This window comes from Canis lupus, chromosome 9 (genome assembly GCF_011100685.1).
Source record: "Canis lupus familiaris isolate Mischka breed German Shepherd chromosome 9, alternate assembly UU_Cfam_GSD_1.0, whole genome shotgun sequence".
Lineage (NCBI taxonomy): Eukaryota > Metazoa > Chordata > Mammalia > Carnivora > Canidae > Canis > Canis lupus.
The window spans coordinates 31001094-31024616 of NC_049230.1; the positions used below are offsets into that span (position 1 = coordinate 31001094).

The following is a 23523-nucleotide window of genomic DNA, read 5'->3' on the forward strand; positions in this document are numbered from 1 at the left end:
AAATACTCAACTCCATAGCTAATGGTAGCATCAAAAAGAGGAAATATAATTAAAGAAGTTGGCACATGGTTCAACAAAAATGACAAACACACATAAAAATGTGCTAATTGAAATCACAGAACAAAATGTAACTGTGTTGATATGATACAGCAAAGCCATTGAGTAAAATTGCACAAATGATTTTGCAGCATATATTTTAAATAAATAGGATTTACTTATGAATTAAAATTTATTTTTCAAACACTTCATTTTTCTTCCAAACAAATGAAACACACACACACACACACACACACACACACACAGATACACTCACGTTCTCCCCCCACACACACACATACACACATATACTTTTCACTAACACAAATTACCCATAATACTCAACATTCTTTCTACTTTAACATTTGATACAGGAATAGAAACACATTGTTAAACCAGTTTTAACAAATCTGGAGCAGCAGGTTCTTTATTGAAAAAATATTTACAGTTATCAAGAGACGTTTGCTGAAGGGAAGTGAACACGGAGTTCAAAGAACTGATTTCCTTAGAAAGCAAATTGGGAGCAAGGTCATTTATCCATGTTGATAACATCCAGATTTGAATTATTTCAACCAAAGAGGGAGATGCTCAGGAGATGGTCTAAGCCAAAGCAGCCACAGGATATGTGGTTAATTTTCAAAAGAAAACTACTTATTTCAGAGTATTATGACTCCAACCAGGGCTTCAGAGATAAATATATTGACCACCTTAGTTGGTAAATAATCTTGCAGTGTGTATGTAACTTTCATGTGGGCACATGGAGGGGGTAGTTTCCCTGTCCCTTCAGATAATTTCTGGAACTGCAATTGAAATATGTCATTGATGGCACCCAACCTTGTATGATGACATTTCCAAATAGTGCTTTACCTTTAAAGCTTTGCAGCAGGATACATAAAGGAAGAAAAGATGACAAAAGAAGATATTAATATAAAGCATATGTTTACAAAAGAAAAATAATGCAGCTTTTTCTGTACAAGTGCCCCAGCCTGGCTGGGAGAAAGGGTTGATACAAATTTAAAATGGTCTGGGCTGTTCCTCTGCCTGCCCAGAGGAACTGATAAGGGCTTCTTTCTCTCCTCTCCTTTTCCTTGTCAGCATCACAGCACAGGCAGAGACCAAGGTGGTGTGTTGATCTTCCAATCTGTGTAACAAATTACACATGAATGTAGCAGCTTAAACCAACACCCATCTATCATCTCACAGCTCCACAGTATGAAGCCAGGTAGGCTCCACTGAGTTCTCTGTGTAAGGTCTCAAAGCCAAAGTCTAATTTTATTGGCCAGATGGCTTCTTATTTGGAGGGTCTAGGGAAGAATCCACTTCCAAGCTAATTCAGGTTGTCGGTAGAATTCAGTTCCATGTGGTTGTGGATCTGAAGATCCTGTTTCTTTGCTGGCTGTTGACTGGGGCTCAACGACCAGAGGCCGCTCTCCTCCATTCCTTATGTATGGCTCTTCTCCATCTTCAGAGCCAGCAAAGGTACTTCAAGTCTTCTCATGCTTAGAATCTCTCTGCTTCCAGCTAGGAAGAACAGTGCTTTAAAGGACTTGTGTGGTTAAATCAGTTCCACCTGGATGACACCTGTTTTGATTACCTCAGAATTAACCCATTAGTAACCTCGCTCACATCTGCAAAATGACATAACCCCAGCGTGAGATCTCATCCTAGGCACTGTCCTGGGGGGTCAGGGCAGGCAGTCGTAAGCTGGGGGTAGCTTGGGACTGTGCCTACCTCAGGGAATCCAAAATGCTGGTTTTGTTCAATGTCTGAACTAAGTCACTAGATGCCCAGAGAAGTAAGATATTCTTGGACTGGAATTTCTTAACCAGGCCTCAGGATACCAGTCTCATATAAATGAAAGAACATGGGCTTTTTGGAATCAGAAAGGCCCAGTGCAAATCCCAACTATGTTGTTTATTAACTATGTGATTTTGGAGAGTTTACATTATTTCCCCAGGCCTCAGTTTCCTTGCCTATAAGATGGCCACAATAACAGTTGGTTTCTGAGGTTGTACTTAGCACTAAATTAAGTGAAATTTATGGAAAAAGCCTGGCTCATACTAAGTGGCCCCCAAAAGATGGACTATATCTGTCCCTTCTTCACAACTACCATGAGCTACTTTTCCACCAGGCACTGCTCTTCCCATGCCAGCTGGAAAGTAGGATGTGGTTGTCCAATAAGGGATGCAAGGTTCTGCCCTGTGACTGTGACTGCATTGTCCCATGCTCTAGATGGTTGGTTATTATTATTTTATGTGTAACTCATTTCATAGTATCTTTTGCTCTCCTACATCCACCCCAAATGACCCTGGAACTGAACTTTGAATTCACATTGACCTGACTTTTGTTCAGATTCCAAATAATAGTCCCACAGTACTTTGAACAGTCAGGACTGCTTTCATCCAAAGGAACCTAAGCCAAGGTCGGTATGTTTGGTAGCAGATCTTGACTGAAGGTTTGGAATGGAAGGTTTGGAAGTGACCACCAGACCTTCTACAGAGGAACCTGCACATAGACCTCAACGACCTCGGTCGCCTCCTTTACTTGCTGTGATCAAGAATGCCCCAAGCAGACCTCCTTCCCTGCAGGCTCCCAGGCCAGCTAGCCAGCCCCGAAAGGCTCCTGTTATCAGCAATACCCCCAAAGCCTTCTACCCTGGCAGTTTGGGAGGAGGCCAGTACATCCAGGCTGCTGCAACCACTTGAAGCACCCAGAAAGCCTGCTAACACACCAGTTAAGACTGCGCCCCAGCCCACTCCTATGGTGCAGCCACTGTCACCATCTCTGCTACCCAACTCCAAGAGCCCTCGGGAGGTCCCTGCTCCCAGAGCCATCAAGACCCCAGTGGTCAAGAAGCCAGAGCCACCCAGTAAACTCTCCCCAACCACTCCTAGTTGGAAGCAGACTCTTGGGGTCTCTGATGAGGAAGAAGCCGAGGAAGAGGCTGAGAGGAAGAAAGAGAGGTCTAAGAGGGGCAAGTTTGCTGTGAAGGAGGAAAAGAAGGACTTGAATGAGCTCTCAGACAGTGCTGGGGAAGAGGACCCAGCTGACCTTAAGAGGGCTCAGAAAGATGAGTTGCACATGGAGATGGAATGGAAAGGAGGTATTATAGGAACTGTGTAGAAATAACTGAAAATTAAAAATGAGCTATCCCTGCCACATGCCCCCAGCTCCTCATCCTGCCTTAGATCCCAGCTCGTCTTCCTCTTACCACACTTCTTTCATCCTCCCCCTACCCTGCCACCAGCATGGAACCTCCCACCTGTCTCTTTCTTTCTTTCTTTCTTTCTTTCTTTCTTTCTTTCTTTCTTTCTTTCTTTCTTTCTTTAATTTATTTAAAGAGAGAGAGAGCAAGTAGGAGTGGGAGAGAGAGGCAGAGGGAGAGGGAGAAACAGACTTCCCACTGAGCAGGCAGCCTTGACACAGGGCTTTATCCCAGGACTCTGGAATCATGACCTGAGCCGAAGGCAGGCACTTAACCAACCGAGGCACCTAGGTGCCCCTGCTTGTATATTTTTTACTAGAGAATTTTAGTATGGCACATCCCATAAGGCTGTTTATAGGCATATCTGCACCTCCCTCAAAATCCATCAATGGTCTGGTAAGTTGGAGCTTGTGCCCAACTCCTGCCACCTAAGCACTGTCCTCATATTGAAACACAAGACAGATCATATTATTCTTATACTCAGAATCTTCCAGTGACTTCTCATCTCAGCAGAATGGCAGAAATCCTTTCTGGCCCCACATGATCTTGCCACTAGATATTTCTCAGCTTCTTCTTGCACCTTCTTATTCTCATTATCTTCAACCCAGCCACAATGGATTGCTTGTCCTCCTTTTAGCATGATAGACATGCTCTAGGCTCAGAGCCGTCATACATGGTGTTCTCTCTGACTGAAACACTATTCCTCCAGATTTCCTATTTATTACTTACATTATTTGGGTCTCTGTTGTGGGATAAATCATGCTCCCCCACAAAAGAGATATCCATGGCCTAATCTCTAGAATCTTTGAATGTTCCTTTTTTTGGGGGGGAAAGGGTATTTTAGTTAAGTGTCTTAAAGAGTTATCCTGGATTCTCTGGGTGGACCCTAAATGTATCACAAGCACCTTGTAAGAGAGAGGCAGAGGGAAAAAAGACATACACAGAAAAGTAGGTAACATGACCACAGAGCAGAGATTGGAGGGGTACAGTCACAAGTCAAAAAGTGGTGATAAGCACCAGAAGGTGGGAAAATACAGATTTCCTAGTGCTTTGAAGGGACGATGGTCCTGCCAAAACCTTAGTTTTGGATTTCTGACTTCTAGAACTGTGAGAGCATACATTTCTGTTGTTTGAAGCTACCCAGTTTGTGGTCATTTGCTACAACAGGGACAGGAAACCAATATAGACTCTGATCAGATTTCATATATTCAGAGAGATGTCCTAAAACCACCCCATTCAAGAGAGCCCCTGAACCCATGTGCTCACATGTACACATATGTCTATACCATACTTTATCTCCATTACATCAGCCAGCTTCATGGTTTGTAGCATTTATCACTTTCTGACATACCATATACTTTCCTCTTTATCTATTTATTATGTGTCTCCTAGTCTAGTCTATAATGTAAGATAAGGGTGGGGAATTGGTTTTATTACTTAATGTGTCTAGAACCTAGAGAAGTACCTGGCTTGAAGTGAAAACGCTCTAAGTATTTATTGAATAAATGAATGAAGGGCTTCAACTTTCATTGCATAAAGAACCAGCATAAGCTCTGAAATTATAATTTATATTTTAACACCTCATAGCAAATCCTCAACCTCATCCCCATCTCTGTAGTCAAAAAAGTAGCAATGACAAATATATGTACTGCTGTTTAGAGCAAATCTCTAGAGATGAGAAGGTATGTGAGTGTGTGTGTGTGTGTGTGTGTGTGTGTGTGTGTGTGTTGGGTGATGAATGGGAGAAGAGAAGGACAAAGTGTCTTCCCAGTTACATCTATATTAAGCGGTGCCAAGCTCACATGCCCTTGAGGTTAAGAGGAAGGAAAACTGCTGCTTTCCAGCCTGTCCACACCTGCCAAGATGTTCTTTGCCATTTTGCAATTTGCCCAGCAGGTTTGGAAAAGGAATAGTAATGGATGGATAGTCTTACCTTGTCACAACTCAAAAGTGATATGCTATTTTTCCGTGCACCAATTTTCTACCCTGGGAGCATTTATGAGCAGTGGATTAAGTGGTTTCTATTTAAATGCTGAGGCTTGTTAGTCAAACAGGACATGACTGAGCCTTTCACTTAGAGAACATGGGAAGGGAGTGATGGATCAGATCGCAAGTTACTTAAGTGCTTAATTTTCTGGCTTTATTCCTTCACCGGTGTTTCATTTAGCACATTTTTAAAATCTCAAGTGAATGGTGATTTTATATTGGGAGGTGTTGGTAAAATTTGGATTTCCAAGCCTCCTGTCTTTCTTTCCCTTCTTCTTGATCCACCAGTCTGGCTTCTAGTTCTTCCATTATGCCTCTGATGGGGTCGAACAAGTGTGGATTGGCTGCCTACTGGGGTTGTGCCACCTGGTGTTATACTCTGAGGATGCGGAGTTTGAGCTGACCGGGTCTCCATTTGCCAGACACCTCTTGTTACCCTGCAGAAGCCAGAAATTTAGACAAATCACTACAACATTGTAATAAGTACATAGGAGGAGAGTTTGGACCTCAGCCTTACAGGATGAGGTAGAAATTCACCAAACAGGATAAAAGGAGAAAGAGATTTCTGGTAAAGGGTCAACAAGAGTGAGGAAAGTCTTTGCTCCATTTGTGCAAATAGTTCCACCTGGCTGGAGTGTGGTGGGATGAGAAGAGGTAGGGGTGTTGCCTGAGAAGCAGCACAAGGCCAGTTCATGAGGGATCCCAGCCCCTTAAGAGATCTGGATTCCTGCCTGTGGGTGATGTTACAGAAGGGCATCAAATGAAGAGTTACGTGGTCATGTCACCTTTCTGAGAGTGTGTGGTAGATAGGGAAACGGGTCCTGACAAGGTGACTGTAGCAATATTCAGAAAGAAATATGAAACTTTAGCAGAGAAGGTGGCTGTAAACACAAAGAGACACATCCGAGAGACATTAAGGAAGTAGTAATAGGATTTAGAGATTAAGCAGATACGGAAACAAGATTATGGAAGTAGTATACAAGGAGTTCTAGGATTCTGAGGTTCATGTCTGTGCCATTCAGCTTTTCTGGTGATCATTTTTATTTTAAGATTTATTTATTTGAGAGAGAGAGAGAGAGAGAGAGAGCAGAGTGCTAGAGAACATGAGCGGGGCATGGGGGATGGGCAGAGGGAGAGGGAGAAACAGGCTCCCCGTGGAGCAGGGAGCCCAATATGGGACTGGATCCCAGGACTCTGGGATCATGACCTGAGCCAAAGGCAGATGCTTAACCAACTGAGCCACCTAGAGGCCCCTCCAGTGATCATTTTAGTTGATAAAATGGAGTGGGAAAAATCTCTCAGAACCAACCAGTGAGCATTACCTCTGGAAACACATTGGGTTTACAGGCAATAATTCGTCTCAGGTTGTGGACAGTTATATTACATGAACAGACTATAGCACAGAGGGATAACTTAGTGTGGCAAAGTTAGTGCGGCATACATCTAGTGAACCACATGATAATTATTTTATAGTATGTTAACTAAGTCATAGTAAATAGTTGCTGTAATGATAGCTCTTGACATTTCTACTTGTAAAGCTAATTCAAATATTTTTGCAGTCACCTAGTGAGAGAGGAGATCTAGGAGGCAATAGAGTAACCAAGAGTTAGTATCTTTTCCCTTCACCAAGCCCAGCTTTCTAGTTCCATCTAGTTTCACTCCCAGTCCATCCCAATTTCCAAAATTTAGGATTTGGCCAATCTGTCAGTTGAGGCTTCTCCAAATCCAGCCATGATTTGGATCCTACCTAGGTCTTTCTGGATTAAGAACACAGAACTCTTCAGAGGGGGCTATGTACCACTGTGTTCTCATAACAATCCCTTCCTATCTACTCCTTCATGGGATAGGAAAGGAATCAGTGTCACAAATGACTTCTCCCATTCTGTTCTCCTAGGGCTAGACTGCGTACTATAAAACTTGCCTCCTCACAACTTACACTTTAACCAACCAGATATTCATTTTTCCTAAAACCAATCTTAGGAGTCTAAGATTATCAGGGGTAGGGACCTTCTAACAATTTACAATTTAATGAAATTATTTCCTACCTGGTGCTAAATGATAGTGATACTCAAAGTGTAGTCCATGGATGAGTGCCAGGCCTCAAGAGTAAGTGTTTAGAAACTTTTATAGCAAACTGTCATTGCTACAACCTCCAATATGTTCAGTGGATATTTCTCATGGAATGAGACATAAACAAGTCAAGTTTGTGCTGAACTGTGTATCTCCAGGTAGTCAGTAGAACATTGGGATACAAAAACAAAATGGGTTGTTCACCAGAAATAGTTCAAATAGCACTGGTTGATTGGCCACTCACATTAGAATACTTAGGAACCTAGTTTACAAAAAAAAAAAAAAAAAAAAAAAAAAAAAAAAAAAAAAAAGGAACCTAGTTTACAATGCAGATTCTTGGCCCTTGCCCTACGGTTTAATGTTTCAGAATCTCTGGGAGTTAGGCTATAAAATCTGCATTTCATTTTGTTTTATTTTATTAAAATCCACATTTTAAGCAAGCAACCTGGCTGCTCTTTCATACTCAAGTTTGAGAAGTACTACAAACATTCAGCAATTATCTATGTCGATTAGAATATAATTTTATTAAAGTTTTATTTTTTTGTTTATTTATTTATTTATTTATTTATTTATTTTAGAGAGAGAATGGGAGAGAGAGCACGAGTAACGGGGAGGAGTAGTGAAAGAGGGAGAAGCAGTCTCCCCACTGAGCAAGGAACTTGACACAGGGCTCAATCCCAGGACACTGAGATGATGACCTGAAGCCGAAGACAGACACGTAACTGACTGAGCCACCCAAGTGCCCCTATGTTGATTAGAATATAGTTTTAAAAGATTCTCTTCCCATGTCAGCCATTTATATTGCTGTATAAGCCAATTATTGTCCTTTGGGGCAAAGGTTGCATTCATCATCAAGGTGTACTCCTGGAAGCCCATCACCAGAACCCAAGAAATGCACCAAACACTATATTCTAGTGGAAGTCACATCATAGTGATGTGTAAAAAAAGAAATCATTGAAGATAATCTGTACATATTTACACACCCTCCACCCCCCAAACCTGGAGATCCTACTTCTTTTAACATCAGCTCTCTGGAACATAAACTGAGAAGAAAAGCACTGAAAAGAGAAGCCAAATATCTGGGGCTGGGTAGCCCCAGTGGCTCAGGGGTTTAGCGCCACCTTCAGCCCAGGGCATGATCCTGGAGTCCTGGGATCGAATCTCACCTCAGGCTATATGCATGGAACCTGCTTCTTCCTCTGCCTGTGTCTCTGCCTCTCTCTCACTTTGTCTCTCATGAATAAATAAATAAAATATTTAAAAAAATATCTGGAGCCACTTAGACAAGGGGCAAACAATGAATTTGCATGAGCACATCACTAGACTACAGTGTAGGGCTTAATATCCAAGAGTTCACTCATTATAAATATAATGGCTAATTATGTGTTCTACCTTTTGCTTATATTTAATAGATTTTAGGAAAATGTGGGGAGGGAGTGATGAATAGTTCAGCAAATTGTTTAGATTTTTAAATTTGTAAATTCTGTTCATCTGGGGAGTTCTTGAATATTGAACATCTTATTTCCTGATGGATTCATATCAAGTGGTACCTCTCAAACATGGACAAACATTAGGATCTCCTGGGGAGCTTTTGAAAAAATAAAAATCCCTGAGCCCATCCTTAGGCATGTGGAAATGAGCTCCCAGGAATCTGTCTTTTCAAGTATACGCATGATTTGGGTGTGCAGGCGGAATTTGGGAATCACTGTTTTAATGGCAGTATGCTATAATGTTATAACCTAAGCAGGGAAGTGCTAAGGAGAGAATTGGGTCTAGGTGGAAGAAAAATCAAAGCTCTGGGGAAAGTGTATGTTTGAGAATTAAATATTGGGACACCCAGATAGCTCAGTGGTTGAGCATCTGACTTCAGCTCAGAGCATGATCCTGGGTCCGGGGAACTTAAGTCCCACATCGGGCTCCTTGCAAGGAGCCTACTTCTCCCTCTCTCTGTGTTCTCTGCCTCTCTCATGAATAAATAAATAAAATATATTTTTTAAAAAGATAATTAAATATTACATAAGTAGTACACAAAATATGCAAATGAGCCTTTGCTAATTGATAATTAACAACATAGGCCCTTTGAGATGGGCTGCTACGATGATGATCCTGGGTACCTACATGCATCTGATGGACATCAGTAAAATAAGCAAAAATGCCAACTTCAGTAGCCTTTGTAAAGTCAGTCAACACTGAAGTAGAGAGTGAAGGAATTCAGGTAATGAGTGACCAAAAAAAGAATCTTGCTTCTTGCCATGCTGCATCTTCTTGAATGGAGTTGTCCACCCCAGAGTTCTGCAGGTTGTATCCCTGGCAGGGTGGGGAGGAACAGAGCTGAGCAGGATCAAAGGCACAGGACATAGTCAATGTCTAGTTATCAAGTCTGGAAAAGGCTAAAGCCAAAGGCAGTAGGAAAGTGGAAGCAGCTTCCCCGGAGAGTATCTGCTGGCAGAAGGCCAGCGAGCAGCATGCAGCAGGCTGGAGGGAATTCCTTCAGTGGCTTGTCCTCAGTAGGATGGCCAAGGGGCTCACTGAGAGATGGGCAACAGGGCTTGGCCCAGGCCCATCACAGGGGTTGGTCATTCCATGAGATGAAAGTGGTTTCTTTTCCTGAATGGCTCAGCAGGTGTAGGATGCGCTGAAAAGAGAATTTAGTTTAATTCAACCAGCACAATCAAGTGTCTGCTCTGTTCTAAACCCTGTGTCCCAAGCTGAGGATATGGAAATGAAATGAAACAAACAGCTCCTTCTCGCATAGAGTTCACATCCAGAGAGAGGCAGACGTGTAAATAGCTGCCTAAAATAAAACAGGAAGAGCTAGTGGAGGAGTCTGCACAAACTTGTGGGGCATACCCAGGAAACAGCAGCTCCTTCTACTTAGGTCCCCAGGGAAATTTACAGAAAGAAAGTGATATTTGAACTGGGTCTTCAAGGATATGTGGGAATTTACCAGGTACACAAAGGAGATAGAGGTAGGAGTGGAAAGGAGGGATATTCTTGGCAGGGAAAATAGATCAGCTGTTCATGACCTACTCTGCAGTTGAAAACATCCTTTGAGATGGCTCCAATATAAAATAGAGTTGTGCACAGAACAGGCCATTGAGATCCTCAGCTGGGAACCCTACTAGTTCTCAGGATGCCCCTTTGTCTTCCTCTTGGCTCATTAACAAAATAAAAGGGCTAGAGTTGAACCAACATTTAGAAATCATATAACCTAATATTTGAACTCTACTACAACCCATAGTAAGATACGGATTTTATACACATATGCACAGGAAACAGTTTTCGAAAATACACTTGCCTTCATGAAGTGAGAGGCATTACAATAGTTTCTTTTCTATTCTATTTCCTTTTTAAAAAGCTGACTTTATTTTTTAGAGCAATTTTAGGTTCACAACAATACTGAGTGGAAGATACAGAGATTTTCCATATCCCCACTGTACTCACATATGCTCAGCCTTACCCATTATCAACATCCTGAACCAGAGTGGCGCATTTGTTACAATTGATGCATCTACATGGACACATCATTATCACCCAAGGTCTATAGCTTACATTATGGTTCCCGCTTGGGTGGTGTACATTCTCTAGGTTTTGACAAATGTATAATGACATGGATCCCCCATTGCAATATCATACAGAATAGTTTCACAGCCCTAAAAAGTTGTCTGGGCCCACATATTTATCCTTCTTTCCCCCCAACTCCTGGAAATCACTTATCTTTTTATTGTCTCCATAGTTTTGCCTTTTTAAAAATGTCATATTGTTAGAATCATACAGTATGTAGCCTTTCATATTGGCTTCTTTTGTTTAACAATATACTTTTAAGATTCCTCTGTGTCTTCTCATGGCTTGATAGCTCATTTCTTTTTAGCAATAATATCTCCTTGTCTGGATGGACCAGGGTACTTATCCATTCACTTACCTCCTTCATCTCGGTTGCTTCCAACTTTTGACAATTGTAAAGAAAGCTGCTATAAACATCACACGCAGGTTTTGTGCAGATGTAAGTTTTCAACGCATTTGGGGAAAACGCCAAGGAGCACAATTGCTGGATCATATGCTAAGAAACTGCCAAACTGTCTTCCAACACGGCTATACCATTTTGTATTCCTTCCCACAAGAAATGAGAATTCCTATTGTTCCACATCCTCACCAGCATTTGGTGTTGTCAGTGTTCTGGATTTTGGCCACTGTAATAGGTGTGTAGTGTAACCTCACTGTTGTTTTAATTTGTATTTCCCTGATTACATGTGATATGGAGTCTTGTGGACCAATTTAACTGCTAGATTAAGGATAACACCTAATTAAACAATTGGTTTTTTGTTTTGTTTTGTTTTGTTTTAGCATCTTGGGTAGCTGGTTGACTCTTTAATCTCCATTTCTCATTCCAAAACTATTATAATTTTATCATGGGACTTTGGGCAAACATGTTTTTTATATTCCTCAGTTTCCTCATCTCTTCACTTAGGGTGAATAATATTTCTTGTTCCTCAAAAACCTTCTTTTAAGGCCATATAGCCCTACCAACTCCTCTCTCTGGATTTTGGGGTAAAGTAATAGAAAATTCAAGAGAGGACACCTGAGAATATATACTGTGAAATGCAAAGGTTGGTTACATCTCAGTATAACCAGGATTATCACTGGAGGTCTGGTGGGGGAACTGAAGCATTGGGCATTCTCCCAGGAATCCGCTGGGAGGGATGAAGCTGAGAGGTTTTTGGAGTTGAAATACACTTCTCTCTTGGGCTGTCCCAAGAGCATCACATGAAACTTTGATTTTGCTTGTGCCTCAGGTCCTGCTCCAGAGAAAATAACCAAAATAAAACCCAGGGGCAAAGTTCTTTTCTTCAGTGTCAGGGATCAAGTACCTCATTTCTGCATCAAATTTGGGAAGTGTTGATTTCCTCTCACCTCAGAAGCCTTGGCAGAGGGCAGCTAGCTACCGCAGAGACTCGGGAGCCTGGGCACTGGCTGTGCTGGCAGCAATGAGCAGGGAGGCTGGGCTTGTGTGACTAGCCCTGAGTCACTTGAAGTCCTAAATGAAGACTCAGGATGCCTAGAGTTTAGGAAATAAATGGAGACTGGGGATTTTCACCCTCCCCTTGTTCCCCTGAAGCTTGGTAGTTTCAGATCTTGTCAAAATCTCTCTGTCCATAGTCCCCCAAAAAGGTAAATGGCTAACTACCAGTTTTTTAATTGTTGTTTTGTTTTTAAAGAATCACAACAATGAATTTTGCAATGGCAGATCATGTAAGGTGGGATCCAGGTGAACTCAGCGCGATTATTCATTGCTTGTTCTAGTGCTCCACAGCTTCAGTGCTGGGCTCTGTTTTCTCCATTTTTATTGGGCAACTTTGAAACTACATCAAAATTCTTTATTATCAGATCACCAAAGAGCTTACTAGTGTTGTCTCCTGTCACACCTCTAAGCTGGTCACCTCAGGGTAATTACTCTGCATTGCCAAAATGTGCCCTTTGCACTGTGTCTACCTGGTAACTCCCACTCTCTCCCCAAGACCTGGCCCAAGCAGTAGCTCCTTTGCAGAGCATTCTCTGACTTACCCACCCACCCCCAGTAGATTGACTGCAGATATATTCCCATAGTACTTTGATTTTATGCTTAGAACTGTGTTGTCCTAAATGACAATTAGGACTTCTCTTCCTTTAACTTTTCTTTTCTCCTTCCATTTCTCTGCCTCAAATTTCATTTGTTTAATAAATGCTAAAGTCACACTTACTATATGCCAACCACTGCAAATATTAGATAGTTTGATTGCTCTGACAACCCTGAGAGTAGTACTATTACTACTCCATCTAATTTAACAAATGAGGAAACTGAGCCATGAAGAAATTAAGTAACTTAATAATACAGCTGGTATGGGACAGAACTGGCACTTGAGCCCAAACTCTAGAGTCCTGGAAAATGGATAGTGGTCTAAGAATCCTAATTTTTCTGGAAGTACTGAGAAACCCCAGGGTACCAAAATTGACTAGGAAAAAAATGTTCCTGTATGTACAAGGAAGTATGAGGAACAAAAGCAAAATATTAAAATTTGAGATACTATCTTCCTCTATAAGTTAAACCTGTTTCTCAACATCTTTCTGAATTACCTCAACAAACAGCTATCAGACAAATAGGAGCAATTTTGTAGGCCACCTTCTTCCCGTGGGCGGGTTCAGTGGCTCTTGGTCATGGTCCCATTTTCAAACCCTGGGGTCTGTGAACAGGATCCTTAATGACTAATATTTGGTTAGCCATTAACAGAGTGGTTAAGATATAGGTTTTAGTGTCCAGATGTTTGGGGTAAAATTCCCAGTTCTGCATTGCTATGTGGTATCAGGCAACTTATTTGGCATCTCTGAGTTTCAGATTCCTGATTTATTAAATGGAAGTAATCATTGTATCTACCACTGTAGTAGGCAGGGTGCTGGAATTAGGAGCTTACGCTGGAATATTAAGCGTCTTGCATTTATCAGTGGCTCAATACAACAAAGTTTTGTTTTCCATCAAGCTTATGTTCGGTGTCACCCGCAGAGGAGATTTGCTCATTAATCATTGTCTTTGACTCAGAGACACAGGCTGAGACTCCGTTCTAAACCGGGATTTCTCCACTTTGGCACTTTGACATTTGGGAATGGGTAATTCATTGTTGTGAGGGGGCTGTCCAGAGTAGTGTAGGGTACTTAGCAGCATCCCTGGTCTTTATTAACTAGATGCCCTCAGCAATGTTACATGTTACATGACATGTCCGAGAATCATGTCATCACTTTTGTGTCCCTCCCTGAGAAGCTTTAGGTCAGTGTAAGCCTCTTTGCCCTTCTGTGGGTATCCCACAGAGCCATGGCCCAGGAGGAGAGTATGTGTGTGTGTGTGTGTGTCCTTGGGCATAGGGGAAGTAGTTTTGCAACTCTCCCTCAGCTCTTTCCCTCTGAGCCCTCGGAGACAATAAACACCCCTCTCTGTTTAAAAACAAACAAACCCAAACCACCAAAAACAAAATACCCTCCCGCACTGTAACAGCCAAAACTATCTGCAGACATTACCATATGTCACCTAAGAGGCAAAATTACTCCCAGTTGGGAGAATCACTGATCATAGACACATGTTTTCATAATCAGAAAAAAAGGAAACTTTGAATAAGGACACCAGCAATTAAATGCTTCTATATAAAAATAACATAACTCAGTTTCCCTCATGTTTTATTGACTAAAACTCATCATAAGGCCATACCTAACTTCAAGGAAGTAGGAGGTACGGTCCTATCATGTTAGTCCTGTCCCTATTAAGGGAGAGACCTGGAATATCTGTGAACAGTGCTATTTAACAACCCACAGCGTTGTTGAAAGGATTAAATGAAATAATATGTGTAAGGTGCTACGTACAGTGCCTGACGGATAAGAAGTGTTCACTACTTGAAGGCTGTTAACATTGGAAGACAAGTATGCAGCTGGCTACCGTGAGGAGATTGGACAGTCGTGAGCTGACATGGCTCCATTAACAGCCCCATTATAGGAGTACAAAATTGCCTCCTCACCTGTTTGAAATTTCCTTTATCTAAGGACCAGTAGATGTTAGTTTGTGGTGCTTGTTTTCATGGAATGCTCTTATTAACAATACTGTTGGCCAATTGAAGTTTTCTGTTACTTAAAAAAAAAAAGAAAAAAGAAAGAAAAGAAAGAAAGGCTGACCCCTGCCTGCCACTCCAACCTCCTATTAATCTAGTCTGCCTCTTACCCTCATGTTCTGATCACTTGTGCCTTCTTCCCTAAACATCCCATACCACCTTTCCTACCCCAGGATCTTTGCACATGCTATCCCTTCTGTCTAAAACGTTCCTTTCCCATTCATCTGGTTAATTATTACTAACGTTTTCAATTTACAGGGAATGCTTTCTGGCTTCTCAAACTAGGTATTCCTTCCTCTGCCCACATTCTAATAAATGCTTATAGCCCTGTGGTCTTTCCTTCATCACACATCACAATATGTGATTACATATTTATTTGTGGAACTGGTTGATTAATGTCTGTCTCCACTACTGGGTTGCAAATTCAGTCATGACTTTCTCTCTTTCTCACCTTACAATCCCAGGGCCTGAGGCCCTGGTGAATCATAGGCACTTAATAAATACATGTTGAATGAATGAATGAATGCCAAGGCTAAAATCTGGGTTTGCTGATATTTGCTTTGAACTCTTTCCTTCAAACCATGATGCAGGCAACAAAGTACTGGCCCCAACACATTCCCCAGGAAAGGCAAAGGGAAAGAAATCTCAGCCTAAAATGTCAGATTCCTCACCTCTTGTCAGGTGAGTCCCAGCAGAAAGTATGCCACCTGCACACATAGTGACTGAGTGCCTCATTCTGGCCTGCCACAGCCAGGCTGTGTTTGCCGAGGAAGCACAAAGCTTCCAGTTCCTGGTTGGGAACCATGGTGAAGAGTCTAAACAGAGCTGGGCAGCCTCAATCTGGAGCTCGGGGGAATAGCCTGGAGGCCTTGGGGTGCCAACTGGCCACCCCTGAGCTGTTAGTGGTAAGTCTATCCTTCTTCCTCAGGATTTGGGTTAGCTCTTGGTTTCATTCTTCTGGGCCCACTCCCCCTACCCCTTGGCAGCCTGGCTGCTGGCCTTTTGAACTTGAATGGGAATCCATTTTCTTTCTTCCTTTGACTTGGAGGGAATCCAAATCTCTGCACTCCTGGTTAGTTGCTTATTCCCACCCCATGTTCTCCACCCCACAGTGGTTTCTTTCTGGTTAAGTGGACCCTGGTCTATGAAGAAGCTGGTGTGCTTCTCTTCTGAGTCTCTGCTAGGCATGTATCCATCAGACCCCCTCAATCGCCACTCAGTTGCGGCTCACAGCCTCCCTGTGCACCTGTGAGTCTCCTTGCTTTGAAATATGATCATATTACTTTTTGCTGAGGCCAGGCGTGACATACCTTAAAGTAATACAAGTAAATATTTAAACCCCAACTCCTCATCATTGACAAAAAGATTTGTTGTTGGAAAGCTGGATTATTAGGAACAAATCCCTCGATACAGTTATATACAGGAGGAGAAACAAAACAGACAAGCAAACAAAAATAGATGAGGAGGAAAACGAGGAATCAGCCACCTCTAACAAATAGAGAAATACCTTTTGGTTCTGCTCTGGGTATGGTGATAGCAAGCCTGTGAGGCTTAAAAGATGGCAAAACCCTGGTGACATAATTCATCTAGTTTATTCCATTAAATCTGAAGAGCACTTGAAATCATTATAAGCAGAATGGTTGCTGCTCCATCGCAAGGCCACTGTGAACTAAGGATAAACGTGGTAATTGGAGGGGAGTCTGTGGCCTGAATCAAGGGTATGGTGTTGTGGGCCATATATTTTGACTTAAATGTATGGCAAAACCTTCAAGCGGCAAACTACAGATGAAATCATCTTTGCCTCGTAGATTAAATTTGTTCATGCAGGGTTTTGTTGACAAAAAATGGTTATAGTGTCATATGAATTATACAGACATTTAGAGCAATCGTTATTACAGTGCAGGCTAGTGTCTTTTATCACAGCAAGGAGTAATTTTTACTAAGCCAGGAAGAGTTACGCATTGTATAATTCTAGAGCTCCTTCGTGGGCTAAAGAACACTGTAAGCTCCTTCCTGGGGGAGCTGACTTCCTAAAAGGTGGCCTCCCTCCAGAATGGTGAAGACAGAAGTTTAGCTGTGGTTGTTACTTTGATCTGATTTACTGTTTATATGAATCATTAATATGAGGAGCTAGTCTGGTTTCTACAAAAATCAATTTTCTACAGCCTCTGGTCCTTTCTTTTTGCTCCCATTTTAATTTTTTTTAATTACTCAAGTAATACATGATTGTAAAATAGCCAAGCAGAACAAATGTTCACAAAAGTGAAATTCTCTTTTTAATTCATACCCCCAAGCCAAATCCATTCCCTCCCTTTCCGGCAACAACCACCATTAATGGTGTATATCCTGCAGATAACTTTTTTCTAAAATGTACAGGAATACATACACAGGATATGGATTATATATACAAAATAAATGCACATGATGGCATTGTATTATTTTAAACTTGTAAATAGATTCACACTGTACATTTTAGTCTACAGCTAGCCTTTTTTCACTTAAGAATATGTTGGGGAGCTGGTGTGTATGGATATACCTAATTCTTTTAAGCTATTGCATGGCATTCCATTCTATAGTTACAATAGTTTATTTCATTTTTCTCTTACTGCTAGAATTTAGATTGTTCCATTTCTGTACTGTGACAGACCTGTACCAGCTGTATACACCAAATATACAAATATGTGTGTATAACATATATATGTGTGTGTATGTATATGGCATTCTGATATTTCTTTAGGATGATTGCCCCAAAGAGAAATTAATGGACCTAAGTTGTATGTGCAGTTGAAACTTTGATACTATTCAAGCCACTGTGACATAGTCCTCGGAAAAGTACTGTGCTAGTTTACACTCAGGGATGGCATGTATGATGGTACCGTTTTCAATGTACCTTCACCATCACTGGATGTTACCCATCATTTCATTTTTGCCAATGTTGTGGGTAGAAAATTATATGCCATGGTTGATGTAATTTGCATTTTTGAGTGGTTGGAAGTAAGGTGGCCTTAACCTTGTCTTTAGGCATTTTGCATAATGAATCTTCAGCCTAAGCCAATACACAAGTGAGAACTTGTGTCAAGCCCTCAAAATACAAGAAAATGAGGAAATTTAAGCTCAGTTTTGCATACACAGTGAAAAAAGAGCCCCAAGTTGACTTCTTTAATGAGGAGAGCTAATTATGTGAAAGGAGAGCAAGATAGAAGCATAGAAAGGGCTCTCTTCAGGTTGACCTATACTATTTAGAAATCAGCCTGGGGAGCCAGGCTGCACAAGCTTCAAGTGCATGCGTGTGTGTATTGGGGGACAAAGGATGAATTACACAACCTCCATATGTCTCAACATTCTCCTTGGTCAAATAGGAACCCTAATGAGACAGTGCACATTTACTCTTTGGCATAGTGCCTAGAAGATAAATGCTAGGCCCTGCAAAATTATATATTTTTAATGATCCATATATATGAATCAAAGAATGCATGCCAACTGTTATTGTCATCATAAGTTAAAGAGAGACAGTCACGTACCCTCGAGGTAGAACAGAATCCCTGAGTAGTGACTAGGTGGTATCTAAGCTGGTCAAATGGATACAGACCTGGGAAGAATGTGGTAGGTAGCTCATTGACCCTTTGTAGAGCAGGATCCAGTTAAACTAGAGAAATGATGAATTATTTCCTAATTGCGGAATAATTGGCTATCAGAAGCAGGATGGGGTCTTAGAGGCTTTTTAGTACAAAAATTTCTTTATATGGATGAGAATCAGATCCTGAAAAAAAAAAAAAAAAAGAGAGAGAGAGAGACCTTACCTAAGATGACATAGCTGTCCAAGCAACAGAGTTGAACCCAGGAACTGCATCTTCAACTGCAAGTTCATGTGTCCTCCATATTCATACTTTCTGCTTTATTCTCCGCATTTTAGTTCAACAGAGAAAACTATAATGAGGAATCAGTCTGTGGAAACATATTTTATTTTTTTCTTTCTGATTTTGGATTATGACTTTAAAAAAAACAGCCAAATTTGGGACACCTGGGTGGCTCAGCAGTCGAACATCTACCTTCAGCCCAGGGCGTGATCCTGGAGTCCCGGGATCAAGTCCCACATCGGGCTTCCTGCATGGAACCTGCTTCTCCCTCTGCCTGTGTCTCTGCCTCTCTCTTTCTGTGTCTCTCATGAATAAATAAATAAAATATTTTTTTAAAAAAACAACCAAATTGGGATCCCTGGGTGGCGCAGCGGTTTAGCGCCTGCCTTTGGCCCAAGGCGCGATCCTGGAGACCCGGGATCGAATCCCACGTCGGGCTCCCGGTGCATGGAGCCTGCTTCTCCCCCTGCCTGTGTCTCTGCCTCTCTCTCTCTCTCTCTCTCTCTCTCTCTCTCTGTGTGTGACTATCATAAAAAAAAAAAAATCAAATTAAGAACTCCTGCATATTAATAACACCTCCCAGGAAAAATGGGCAAGAGTGAAGACCAGGTAATTTACAGAAAAGGAAGTACAAGTGGCCACAATACATGTGAGAAGATGCTCAGCTTGGCTAGTAAAAGGGGAGAGACGACTTACAATAGCATTCATTCATTTATTCAGTCAAAAAGTTTGAGTGCCTACCGTGGGCTAGCAGTGGTTCATTGTCATCTACAGATTGGCAAAAAATTTAAAGCACAGTAACACCAAGTATTGGTGAAAGTGTAAGGAAAGTGGCACTCTCTTACACTGCACGAGGGGTTGGGGGAGTTAATAACACATTTGGAAGGCAATTTGAATGGCTTTTGGCAAAATTATGCCCCCTCTCTAAAGATGCCCATGCTCTGATCCCCAGAACCTGTGAGTATGTTAGGTTACATGGCAAGGAGGAAATTAAGGTCACAGATGGAGTTAAGATCACCAATCAGCTGTTTTTAATATTGGGAGAATTTCCTAGATTATCCAGGTGGAGCCAATGTAATCTCAAGAGTCTCTAAAAGATGTGAAGAGAAAGGCAGAAGAGTCAGAGTCAGAGGTGGAAAAAGGACTGCATCAGCAACATCAGAGTGATGAGAGAAGGAAGAGCTTTAGAGCTGGAGGAAGGCAGACATGAGCCAAGGGGTGCAGCAGCCTCTAGAAACTGGAAAAGGTAAGGAAACAGATTTTTTAGCCCAGAGCCCCCAGAAAGGAATGCAGTCCTAGCAACACCTTGATTTGTCCCCTGTGAGACCCATGTCAGACTTAGAACTTACAGAACTCTTAGTAAGTTTGTGTTATTTTGGAGTGCAAGTTCCCCTAATTTGTTACAGCAACAATAGAAAATGGATACAGCTTTATTAAAATTTAAAACATTGTGCTCTTTGACTCAGCAATTCCTGTCCTGTTATTACCTTAGAGGGCCACTAGCATGCATATATGTACAAAGAGCCACAGACAAGGATGTCCGCTGCAGCACTTCTATAAACAATGGACAATCTCAAGGATTTGAGCATGTTATCCCTAAGAGTGAATGGGAAGCAGAAGTTAAAGTGACTGATACACCAAGTTCTCTAAAACAAAGAATAAGAAAAAGCAAGTTGCACTCTCACAGAACAAAATTATATATTTTTAATGATCCATATATATGAATCAAAGGATTTTAAATATCCAATAAAATAGATAGCCAAATAAATTGATTTTAACCACTAGGGAGGCATTGAGTTTGAAAAAGCTTATTTCTTATATAATTTTAAAATAAAATTTCTTTGAAAAATAATAGCAAAGGATCATCTGAAGGCTCATCCCAACCTAACTCACATACAATCCTCCTTTGGTTTGGTCCCTTTTATAGTGAAAGGACTCAGTATTAATACTTAAAGATTTAGTATCTGGGAAGTTAAGTGTTCCAGCCTAAGAAAGGAAAGGATAATTTTTTTGAAAATCTGAATGGTCTTGGGCCCCTGGACGGGAAGGCAGGAGTCGGAAGTACACAGTCTGACTCTCTACCATCTTTTCTGCTAACCACCCTGTTGCGTTTTCAAGGCCAAGATGGAAAGTTCAGTTTCCCAAATACATATTAACTCACTAACTACTTTGTTCAGAGAACACTAGGCCTGTGAGGAATGGAAATCTCTCAAAACTCTGTTCAAACATCATCTCCTCTCTGAAGCCTTTCTTGACATTGCTCAGTCCCCTTCCCTGGTAGAACTGACCACTCTTCTTTTTTCAGTCTCATTGATTATATATGAATCTGTGCTGAACATTAGATTCCATTTATTGTTATATATATGTAATATACGGCCATATAATACATGTTGTTTGGGAGGATATATATACTATATTGTGGAGGGTATATATAATAATGATATTGTAAGTATTTCGAATTCAGGAATAATGTTTTATTCTTTATAGTATTCAGTACCCAATACATATCGGGTCCTTATTTAACATCTATTGAATTAATGTAAAAAAGACATACTTTTTTGTACTCAAGGGATTCACAACCTAAAATAAGACATGGTGTATATTTTAAATTAATACAACATATTGTTGGGAGGGAGCATGAAGATAGCTTTTAGGATGCTCGTCATATTCTATTCCTTGATCTGAATGCTAGTGATACAGATGTGCCTATTTTGTGAAAATTCATCCATTTTCTTTAATATATGTTCTACTTCAAAGAAAACATTTTTCAAGTCCTCCAATGGGCTCATCTTGACCACTATCTAAAATATCACCTTACCTTGTCTTATTTTCATCACCTTTCCTCGATTTGTAAACTCCATAAGAACAGGATTTTTTTTCTATCTTATTTACCACTATGTCCCCTAGGCCTTCAGGAGGGCCTGGCACTACTCAGTTTTGCTCCCAATTTTTACTTGTTGGGTTTTAAATGAATGGATATGATCATAAGGAATGGAGTGATTGGCTTTCTTTCAGTAACATCACAAGGGGTGCCTGATTTTAGTTACATCATTATGGGACTATTCTTATCTAATAGAGGAGAAAGAAAGAGGCAGATTATGAGCTCTCAGGAATCATTAGCAGACTACAAAAATACTTAAGATGTATGACCTCAAGTTTTCCCTTCAAAGGAACAGGCCAGAGAAATGCTACCCAAGGCATTTGCAAAATCTAGTTATCTTCTAGAGAAGATTTTGCTAAGTTTGCCTAGAGAAGATTTTAAATGGTAATTTACTTTTAACAAATTAGAAAGACTCTCTGTTCTTCAGTCACACCAGAGATAACCAAAATGGGAATTGGAAAAGGAATGGCCCCAAGAAAAATGATGTCCCAGAACAGCAGTTTTCTCAGATTCTCCCTTCATCGTGTAGGCCTTTAATTTTTTTCTTGTTTTGAGATATATTTCACATACAGTACGATTCACCCATTTAAAGTGTAATATCCAGTTGCTTTTAGTATATTCACAAAGTTATACAATCATCACCACAATCAATTTTAAAACATTTTATCGCCCCCAAAGAAACCCTGTATCCATTGGCAGTCACTTCCCATTTGCCCCAATTCCCCAGCTCTGGCAACCTGGTAACCCACTTTCTATCTCTAGAGATTTGCCTATTTGCCATATTTCCTATAAATGGGATCATACAAAGTGTGGTCTTTCATAACTGGATTTTTTGATTTGGCATAGTGTTTTCAGGGTTCATTCATGCTATTGCATGTGTCATTACTCTTATTCTTGAATAACATTTCATTGTATGGATATATCACATTATTTGTATCTATCAATTGCTGGACATTTGGATTACTGACCCTTATTGGCTATCATGAACAATGCTACAGTGAACATTCATACAAACATTTTTATGAGACTATATGTTTTCATTTCTCTTGGATAAATACCTAGGAATGGACTTGCTAGGTCATATAGTAACTCTGTGTTTAATCCTTTGAGGAACTGTTCTCCAAACTCCTTTCCAAAGGGGTCACACCAATATTCCTACTAATAATGTATGAGCTTTTCAGTTTTCCCACAAAGTCCTTTACTTTTGAAACGCTTTTTAAAATGCTGATTTACATGGAAATATCTTTGTTATAAAATCAAATAGATGCATTTATTCCTCAGAGTCTATGACAATGAATTTACTTATGTTCCTTATAGTATCTAGTACTGCAGCTACTGCTATGACTACTGATGATGACAGCTAGCATTTTCTGAGGACATACAAGATACCAAACACTGTCCAAGTGTTTTGCATGTATTAAGATACATTTAATCCTCCAAGCAACCCTCTGAGATGGGTAGCCCAGCTCAGAAATGATAGCAGCTTATATTAGAAGAGCAGTAGTAGATATGGTAAGAAGTGACAAGATTGCATCATTTATTTATGTAGTCTACTCCTTGCTAAGTACCATATGATATATTAAGTTTACTACAGTGAGCAAAAGAGATTTCATCTTTTTCCTCAAGAAATTTATAATCTATTGATTTGAAAGCTATTTAAGAAATAAAATCAAGAGAACTTATTGTTTGACGTGATACATAAAGTGGTGTAGATAAAGATGTCAAGCCTTGGCAACTGGAGGAGAGTTGTGCATTTCCTGAGATAAGAAACATGGACATGATTTGGAGAGGTGAAAGAGGTCTGTGTAAGACAGAAAAAGATGATTTCAGTTTTGAACACGTTGATCCACAGGGAACTGTAAG

General features: G+C 40.7%; 1 long non-coding RNA gene across 1 annotated transcript; it reads right to left on the reverse strand.

Annotated features, from left to right (window-relative positions):
- Positions 1 to 9241: 9241 nt before the first annotated feature.
- Positions 9242 to 21733, reverse strand: LOC111097542. Its single transcript, XR_005364057.1, has 3 exons — positions 21598 to 21733; positions 18723 to 18867; positions 9242 to 9932 (listed from the first exon to the last, which is right to left on the reverse strand). It is a non-coding gene; the product is annotated as an uncharacterized LOC111097542 (long non-coding RNA).
- Positions 21734 to 23523: the final 1790 nt, after the last annotated feature.